The sequence below is a fragment of the Pundamilia nyererei genome, unplaced genomic scaffold (assembly GCF_000239375.1).
Source record: "Pundamilia nyererei isolate P.nyererei 1_Seehausen unplaced genomic scaffold, PunNye1.0 scaffold00154, whole genome shotgun sequence".
In the NCBI taxonomy this organism is placed as follows: Eukaryota; Metazoa; Chordata; class Actinopteri; order Cichliformes; family Cichlidae; genus Pundamilia; species Pundamilia nyererei.
The window spans coordinates 1,343,755-1,351,578 of record NW_005187555.1 but is presented as its reverse complement, the minus strand read 5'-3'; the positions used below and the strand labels follow the sequence as shown (position 1 = coordinate 1,351,578).

The window sequence follows — 7,824 nt, the reverse complement described above, 5'->3', positions numbered from 1 at the left end:
GATCCAGCTGAGGACCAGAAGGGCGGTTGGGGGGTGGAGAGGCTTAGCTGCAGACTGTCCCACTGTGAGCTGGAGATCACCACCTGATGAAGCAAAGAGCCTCCACCCCTTCACTGACTCCGCCGGGCCTGACATCTAGGTGATGGAGCAGAGACGTGACCCAGAGCAGTCTGGGTGGACCACCACGGAGACCCCGCCACCGAGGAGTGGTTTAAGTAACCCTGTGACCTCACCGGGCTCCCTCTGCAGAGGGCGTGTTCACTCGCTTCCTGCAGGTTTTACTGGACCTGCATGGACGGGATGGATATCACACCGTGGCACTAAACATCCTCATGTGAAGCTGGAAAACTTTAGAATAAGTCCCAAAGCTGAACTGAAAAATACTCGATTACTTTGAGGGCAGTTGAAGAGCAGAGTCCTCCAAACCACAGGAGCCAATCACAATCCTCCGAATCAGAAGAGTTAAAGCCGTCATTTAACTAGACGAGTTATAAACTCCACGGCCACAGACGGAGCAACGAGAGGGAGAATAACCCATATTTGTGTCAGCAGATTGTTCCCACTTCATTCCCTCGTAAATGCTTGCGGCGCGTGTTTGTTTCTTTTCTTTCACAGTCAATAAAAGAGAGCGTGCGCACGCCGCCGCCGCTCTGTGCGCACGGCGGAGTGATTCAAGAGGGCCAATGTTGAGATTACTTAATGGCTTCCCAGACAGCCGTGGGTCCATAGAATTCAATTTAGCATCTGCCTGTGTGAGCGTTAATCTGCTGCCTCCGCCCGCCGCTGCCGATCATGTGCACACAGGAGATAATGTTTCAGCCTCAGCAGCACAAAGTGGAGCAGACACGTCACTTATTGGCTCCATAATTACATAATTAACTTTTGTCTCTGATCGTTAAGGAGGTAATGGCTCTGATAAAAAGGCCCTCAGCTCGAGCGGCCAGCAAATCAAAAATCAATAATCCATAGCACGGCATCGCTAGCCGAGGAGCGCTCGCGCTTCAGGTAACGATCTGGAGGCTTCGCCGCTTCGCTGATGGATGTTCCTGCAGCTGTGTAAACGCTCGCCTCGGTGCTGCTCCGAGAGGAGGAAACAAGGCCGATTTAAACTGTGCGCTGAAATACAATTATTATTCATTTCATGAATTAAATGAAAATAAATAAAACCGCTTTTATTCATTCAAACAGATTTCTTGTGAGGACACCTGCGTGCTTCTGTCATGCCGTAAAATCACGGCTGGATGAGAGCGGGTGGTTAATTAACTGTGGAGGAAACAGCAAAGCCCCAAATGTCAGGAAGATTTTTGTGAATACGAAAAAAAAGCTGTTTCCCTGTTAAATATGTTGAATTTTCATATTAGACGTAAATGTGGGACAAAGTAGCCAGGTCACCAGGGGTGGCTCTACAGGGGCACAGCTGGGGGGCAGGTGCCTTATAGCTGCCTTAGAAGAGATTATACAATCACCAGTATTAAAATGTTTTTGCATGCAGGGGATTTTCACTTGCTTCCTGCAGAGGTATGTGCCCCCCTTCTGGTCACACAAACAAGAGCACAGAGCAGCTAACAGTGCTTATTCACAGATAATAAGAATAAGAATGACTTTATTTATCCCGAGGGAAATTCTTTTGTAGGGATGGGTACCGGTGTCGGTTCTGACATAAACGGTAGTACTTTTCTATGCTGTGGTGTGCTGGGGGAGCAGCACAGCAAAGAAGGACTCATCCAGGCTGGAGAAACTGATCAGGAGGGCTAGCTCTGTGGTCGGCATGAAGCTGGACACTCTGGTGACAGTGGCAGAGAAAAGGACATTAAAGAAACTGCTGGACATTATGGACAATGCTGGGCATCCTCTGCACACGGCCATAAACAACCAGAAGAGTCTGTTCAGTGACAGGTTGCTTCTCCCCAAGACAAGAACTAACAGACTTAAAAACTCCTTTGTCCCACACGCCATCAGACTGTTTAACTCCTCTCTGGAGGGGAGAGGGAGGAGAAACAGGAGGACAAAGGAGGGGGGAACAACTAAGCTGTAGTGCCTCTTCACCTCACTGTGCAATACCTTTGTAAATAGTCAACAGTGCAATAGACTCAATACTTGAAATGTGCAATTCACTTGTATTTTTATTTTTTATTCCTATTTATTCTATTTATCCCCTTTGTATATTTTATTTATATTTGTCTCTGTATTTATATATGTGTGTGTGTGTGTGTGTGTGTGTGTGTGTGTGTGTGTGTATATATATATAACATTCTGTAACTGTAACTTCGGTCGTTGCTGTGCTTTTTTTTGGAAGTCGAATTTCCCAGAGGAACCCACCCGAGGGATTAATAAAGTTCTATCTTATCTTATCTTAGTAACCAGACCGAAAAGCAGCGCACATTTCGGTGCTTTATTTCGGTGCTTTTTTTCTGAGCTGTGATACACTTCTAGCCAATCATTTTACGTTTCTGAGGATAGTAGGCGGGGCCAGGTACGTACGTTCTGTTAGAGCAGAGCTACAGATTTAAAATGTCCAAGGCGAAGCGGTCAAAGTCTGGCTGTACTTCACAGCAAAAGATGCAAACTCAGCAGCAACAAGTGCTTTAAGCTGATACTGTGATACTGTCAAAGGAGGTAACACCAAGAATCTGATGAAACAGCTGGCTTGCTGCGAGACCTCACACCAAGCGCATCTACTGCGGGTGTGGTGCCTGTTATCTGACGCGGAGTTAGCAACATCCCCCAAAAACCCGAAGAGGAGAGTCCTGGCCCCTAGCCCTGCCAGTGTAGCAGAAATGATGAGGATGATGATGCAGCAGCAGCCGTTCTTCTCTGCGTGAGTAGCTTAATGTTGTTCGTGTGTAATTTACGTTGAGTAGGCTAACCACGTTATTACATTAATGCATGTAAGGTGAACTAGCAAACATCATCATAGCTACATGCGGCTGTCTTCTTGTTTGATGGCAGATGCTCCCTTCACCCTGGCCAAAAAGGCTAAAATGACCAAAGAAAAAGTGGGAAACAGTTAAACATGAGAGGTTTTTGGACAAGTTGATGTTTTTTCCATTGTTTAAGCTTCCAGCCAAGAGTGATGCCATATATGCCCCATAGATGCAGAAAAGGCTAACATTGTTATCTTTTTACAAAAACCAGCTGAGCATGAGAGGTTTTAGGACCAATTTTGTGTTCTCCATTCTTTAAGCACCGTTTGAGCACCGGCACCATTTCAAAAGTACCGATTTGGCACCGGTATCGGATAAAACCTAAATGATACCCATCCCTATTCTTTTGTCATGTACATGCTCAGAGCAGCAGGAGAGACAGAGGAACAGATGAATAAGATATACAATATATACAATATATACAATAAGAATAGTAGTGTACAGTAATATGCAGTAGGATAGTGCAAGACATAGTATCAAATAACTCTAACGAAGTAATATATATAACTCTATCCTGGAGAATAAATAACTGAACTATCAGTGCAGGCGATTCTAGAAAGTGACAGTAATGTGCAATAGAATAAAGGGAGTAGCAGAGTATGATGGGGGATGAAACAAGGTACTGTTGCACGGTCTGAGAGGGAACAGAATAACATTGGTAAGTCTCAGGAAAATCACCTACAGAGTGAGGAAGAGATAAACAGTCTTATTGGATTTACTGTGGCAGTCAGTTCTGCATTTCAGGGCGATGAGTCTTTTGCTGCGTTTGCTCCGATGGTCCATCATGGGGGTGTGCATGGGGTGACAGGGGTTGTCCATGATGGAAAGATAACGAAGAAACATCATCAAAGCTTTTTTTTTACTTCCAAAGAAACCTTTGAGCCATCGATCTTTGAGTCCGTTAGCTCCACACTCATTTCTCCTGGTCAGATTGTCCCCGCAGCTTTAACGATTGTTGGTGTTTGAGCCCACGATCGGTCACTTCCGCTCCAGGACGTGTTCCACTCGACCTTCTTGTTCATGATACCGTTGATTTTCACTAACCTGCCCACGCCTCCAAACCATGCTGGGATCTCTGCTGTGGATGCAGCTGCCACAAAGATCTTTGTGCTCCCTGGAAACTCGGAGGTGTTCCTGGATGTTTGCAGGCCTCAGTAATGACCTCCCAGCAGCTGAAGAACACTCGTCTTTCTGTTCAGGAATCCAAGTACATGAGCTGTAATTTGGCATCTTAGTGAAATAATAATATAATAATCAGCTTCACATTTTGTCACTAAAAATATGATTAAAGGCCTTTCCTTACTGCTGTTGTATTTATTGGAGATGATGTAGAGACACCAGTAATGTGATATTATTACAGGGCAGCTGTAGTATAAACGCGTTGTTCGACTGGGCTGCCCCTCGGCAGGCTTCCTAAAGTGGCCAAGCAGAGGATGGTGGACTTCTATGAATCACCTGGATCTTAAAAGCTGCTCTACTGCAGTTCACGAAAAAAACATGGCGCTGTGGTGAGCTCGGGGAAAAGCACGTTTTAGATCTCACCCTGTATCAACACACCTGAATCAAATGATTAGTTCATTATCAGGCTTCTGGAGAACTTCAAGACATGTTGAGGTCATTTAGCCGTTTTAATCAGCTGTGATGGATCAAGGACACATCTAAATCCTGCAGGACACCAGCCCTCGAGGCCTGGAGTTCGCCACCTGTGGTGAAGAGGCTGACGTTGTTCACGTGTAAAAAAGTGTTTGTGAGGTCTAAACATCTTTCTCCTCCTCAGTGATATCATTGCCCTGTTTCTCTGTTTTTCTTTCCCGCCTCTTCACCCCACTCTCGGCTCATCCTCCTCACCAGCATGTAAGTATGTTTCTGAGATCTCCACAGAGACGAGCGGTCCTACAGATCAGCCGTCTCGCTCTTTAAGTCGATGGAGCTTCAGTCGGAGTGCCCGGAGCGGTACCGTCTTTGATCTCCTGAATTTAACTCTGTGTTTCTCTGACCTCCTCATGCCGCTCGCCGCTCTCTGAAGGGGGTAAGTCGTGTTTTAGTCACCTTTGAGTCCACAGAGCAGCACACCGCACAAAACGCCTTCTGGCATCTCCACCCCGACAGCTCGGCTCACTCTGATATCATTCTCACTCGAGCGTCTGCAGTGTCCGTTCTCTGCTCCGATGCAGTAACTCTGACAGGAAACACAGCAGCGTGTGGACGCGTGCTTCTTTAATCCCGCTTCCTATGAAACCTGGCAGCAGCTCGCCGTCTGCGCTCTCTCTGTTCATTTCATTTTTGAAGGTGTTCTGAGACTTTGTGTCTCCTTCTGGATATTTTGAGTCTATCTGAAGTTTTCTGGGGTAAATAAGGAAGTTTTTGTCTGTCTGCTACAGCAAGTGCAGGTCCACCTGCGCAGACAGCTCACGAGACCCGGGTGCTGTCCTTCGGCAGGCTTCCAGATGTCGGTCAATCAGAAGAAAGTAGGCCTTAAAGAGACAGGAGCAAGGCTTGGAGCTTGTTTCAGTCAGAACAGCTCAGATTTCTTTTGGTGTCTTTGTCATAGTTTGGGCGTGTTTGTGTCTTTTATGGCTGTTATGATAAATAACTGTTCACAGAAGTGTGGCACAAACAGGCCAGGTCCACACTGACATTTACTCTGACCTGTTATTATAAATCCTTGTTTGTCATTAGAGCAGAAGAACACAAGGAAACACAAATATTTGAGAAATCTGTCCCAAGCCTGTTTATAAATAAACATGTCAGAGACGTCCAACACACGGACGTCTCTGAGAAATCAAGCAGAACATTAAACCACTAAAACTGCATTTAATGTTCAGGATGCAACCGAATAAAGTGGCTTCATAATAATAATGTATATTATTATGTTCTAGCATTGGGTCTTGTTCCTGCTGGTGGGTTAGGGCATTACCGAAACATCAAACAGTGATTTTTGTGGACTTTTAGGTTGCTGTATCTGATTCAATTATGGGTTCAGACTGATCAATCAGCAGTTGTTTCCATCACCTTATTTACCCCAGAGTCTTCTGAACTCTCACATCTCCATTATTCAAAGACTGCAACACGTCAAAATTCTGTTATCGATGTGCAGACCTGGAATTATATCGATAAGAGCAGACGCCTAAAACTGACTGTAGAAATAACTCAGTTGTGACTGCTTCAGTCGTAGCGGGTCTCTGCGTTTGACATTTCCACCGGTAAACCTGCGTCCATGACAACGCGGAAGAGCGTGGAAACATGCCGAGTGAGCGTCTCCAAACTGGTATCTGTGGACATTACTGTAATCATACTTACTACTGTCTACACATACAACTCTATCAAACACTCCATATTTATAGATTTATAGAAACGAGCTGTAAATGGGCCAATGGGATCCATCCATGCATCATTTGATGAAGCTAAACTTCCACAGCAGTTATTGAATATGTGTAAACTGCAGAGGGTGGAGCAGAAGGCCTGTCGTTGTCTGAGATAAACTGAGCCTCGTGTTAAATTCTGACTTATCAGCAGGTCATTGTAGATAATTGTAGATGAACAATACCACTGATAACAGCCAGTAACTGCTGGATAACAGCTGGAACGGTGGGGGTCGGGTTAGTCACAGTAAGAGCTGCCTGACTGTGGTTAAGCTACAGATATCACCATCAGAGCAGTATTTCACTGTGATCTGTTCACAGATATAGAATCAGCTCAGAGCAGATGTGTCCGTCTGCTCTCACAGACACTGGTTAGTTAACGGGTTAGCATACGCGCTGAGGTGGTTTAGCAGGTTGCATTTAATGAGAGTGAAGCGTAGAGCAGCTCTGGGGTGTTGCTGGCACTTCTTAGATCAGGCTGAGGCCTCACCTTGATGTTCCTTGGCTCTCAGGACCTCCTGCTGAGGTGGCCTTTACCTGCGATATGAAGCTCAAAGTGCACCTGAACACATAAAAGCAGCTCAACCTTTCAGCGAAATGTCAGATGGCGTGTTTCCGTCTTCCTGCCTTCCTGAAAGTGACGCATAAGTGTTTATCTGTTGTTTGTTCAAAGACGCGCATGATCCAGCAGTCAAACTGAGAGAGCCTCTTCTGATCGTTAGAGGTGATACTGGGAAAGCGTGCGCTTCGCGGCGAGGGCGCTGACAGGACGGCAGGAGTGTGACGACGAGGCGTCTCTGTGTTCTCCAGGCCCGTTTACGGCCCGTTAACTACAGACCCGTCCTTGTAATGAACACCGACTGTCTGCTGTCACAGACCGCACGTTAAATGGCGGCGTGACAGCAAAGAGGGCGTCTGTTTGTCTATGGCACTGACAGCAGCTCCTCCTCTGGGATTCGTTGTGTTAAAGTGTACAAATGATGCTCACGTCCTCTTTACACACTCGCTGCTCAGAGGAAGCAGCGTGGACAAGCATCTGTCAGTGATCAGAGCGCTCAGACTGACACGCTCACAGATTCTTCTTGACTCCAAAGAAATCGAGAACAATAGCTGCTGTTATTGCTGATGGCAGGAAGCGCTCACGCATTGATGTGAGTGCGTAGAAAAGTAACCATGGTAACAGGTAAACAGCTCAAACACAGCCTGAACACAACAAGACAGCGCATCCATCCATCCACCATCCCTCCATCCATCCATCCAACCATCCATCCATCCATCTAGCCATCCAACCATCCATCCATCCACCATCCCTCCATCCACCATCCATCCATCCATCCATCCAACCATCGATCCATCCATCCATTTAGCCATCCAACCATCCATCCATCCATCCATCCATCCATCCATCCATCCATCCATCCACCTGAACATACATACATACATCCATCCATTCAACCATCCATCCATCCACCTGAACATACATACATCCATCCATCCATCCATCCATCCATCCATCCATCTATCCATCCATCCATCCA

At 46.2% G+C, this 7,824-nt stretch overlaps 1 long non-coding RNA gene across 1 annotated transcript in view; it reads left to right on the top strand.

Moving 5' to 3' along the window:
* Positions 1-4,577: 4,577 nt before the first annotated feature.
* Positions 4,578-7,824, top strand: part of LOC106456385 (uncharacterized) — a 9,884-nt gene continuing 6,637 nt past the window's right edge. The window contains exon 1 of the long non-coding RNA XR_001290522.1: positions 4,578-4,953. This is a non-coding gene — a long non-coding RNA (uncharacterized LOC106456385). The remainder of the gene's footprint in view (positions 4,954-7,824) is intronic.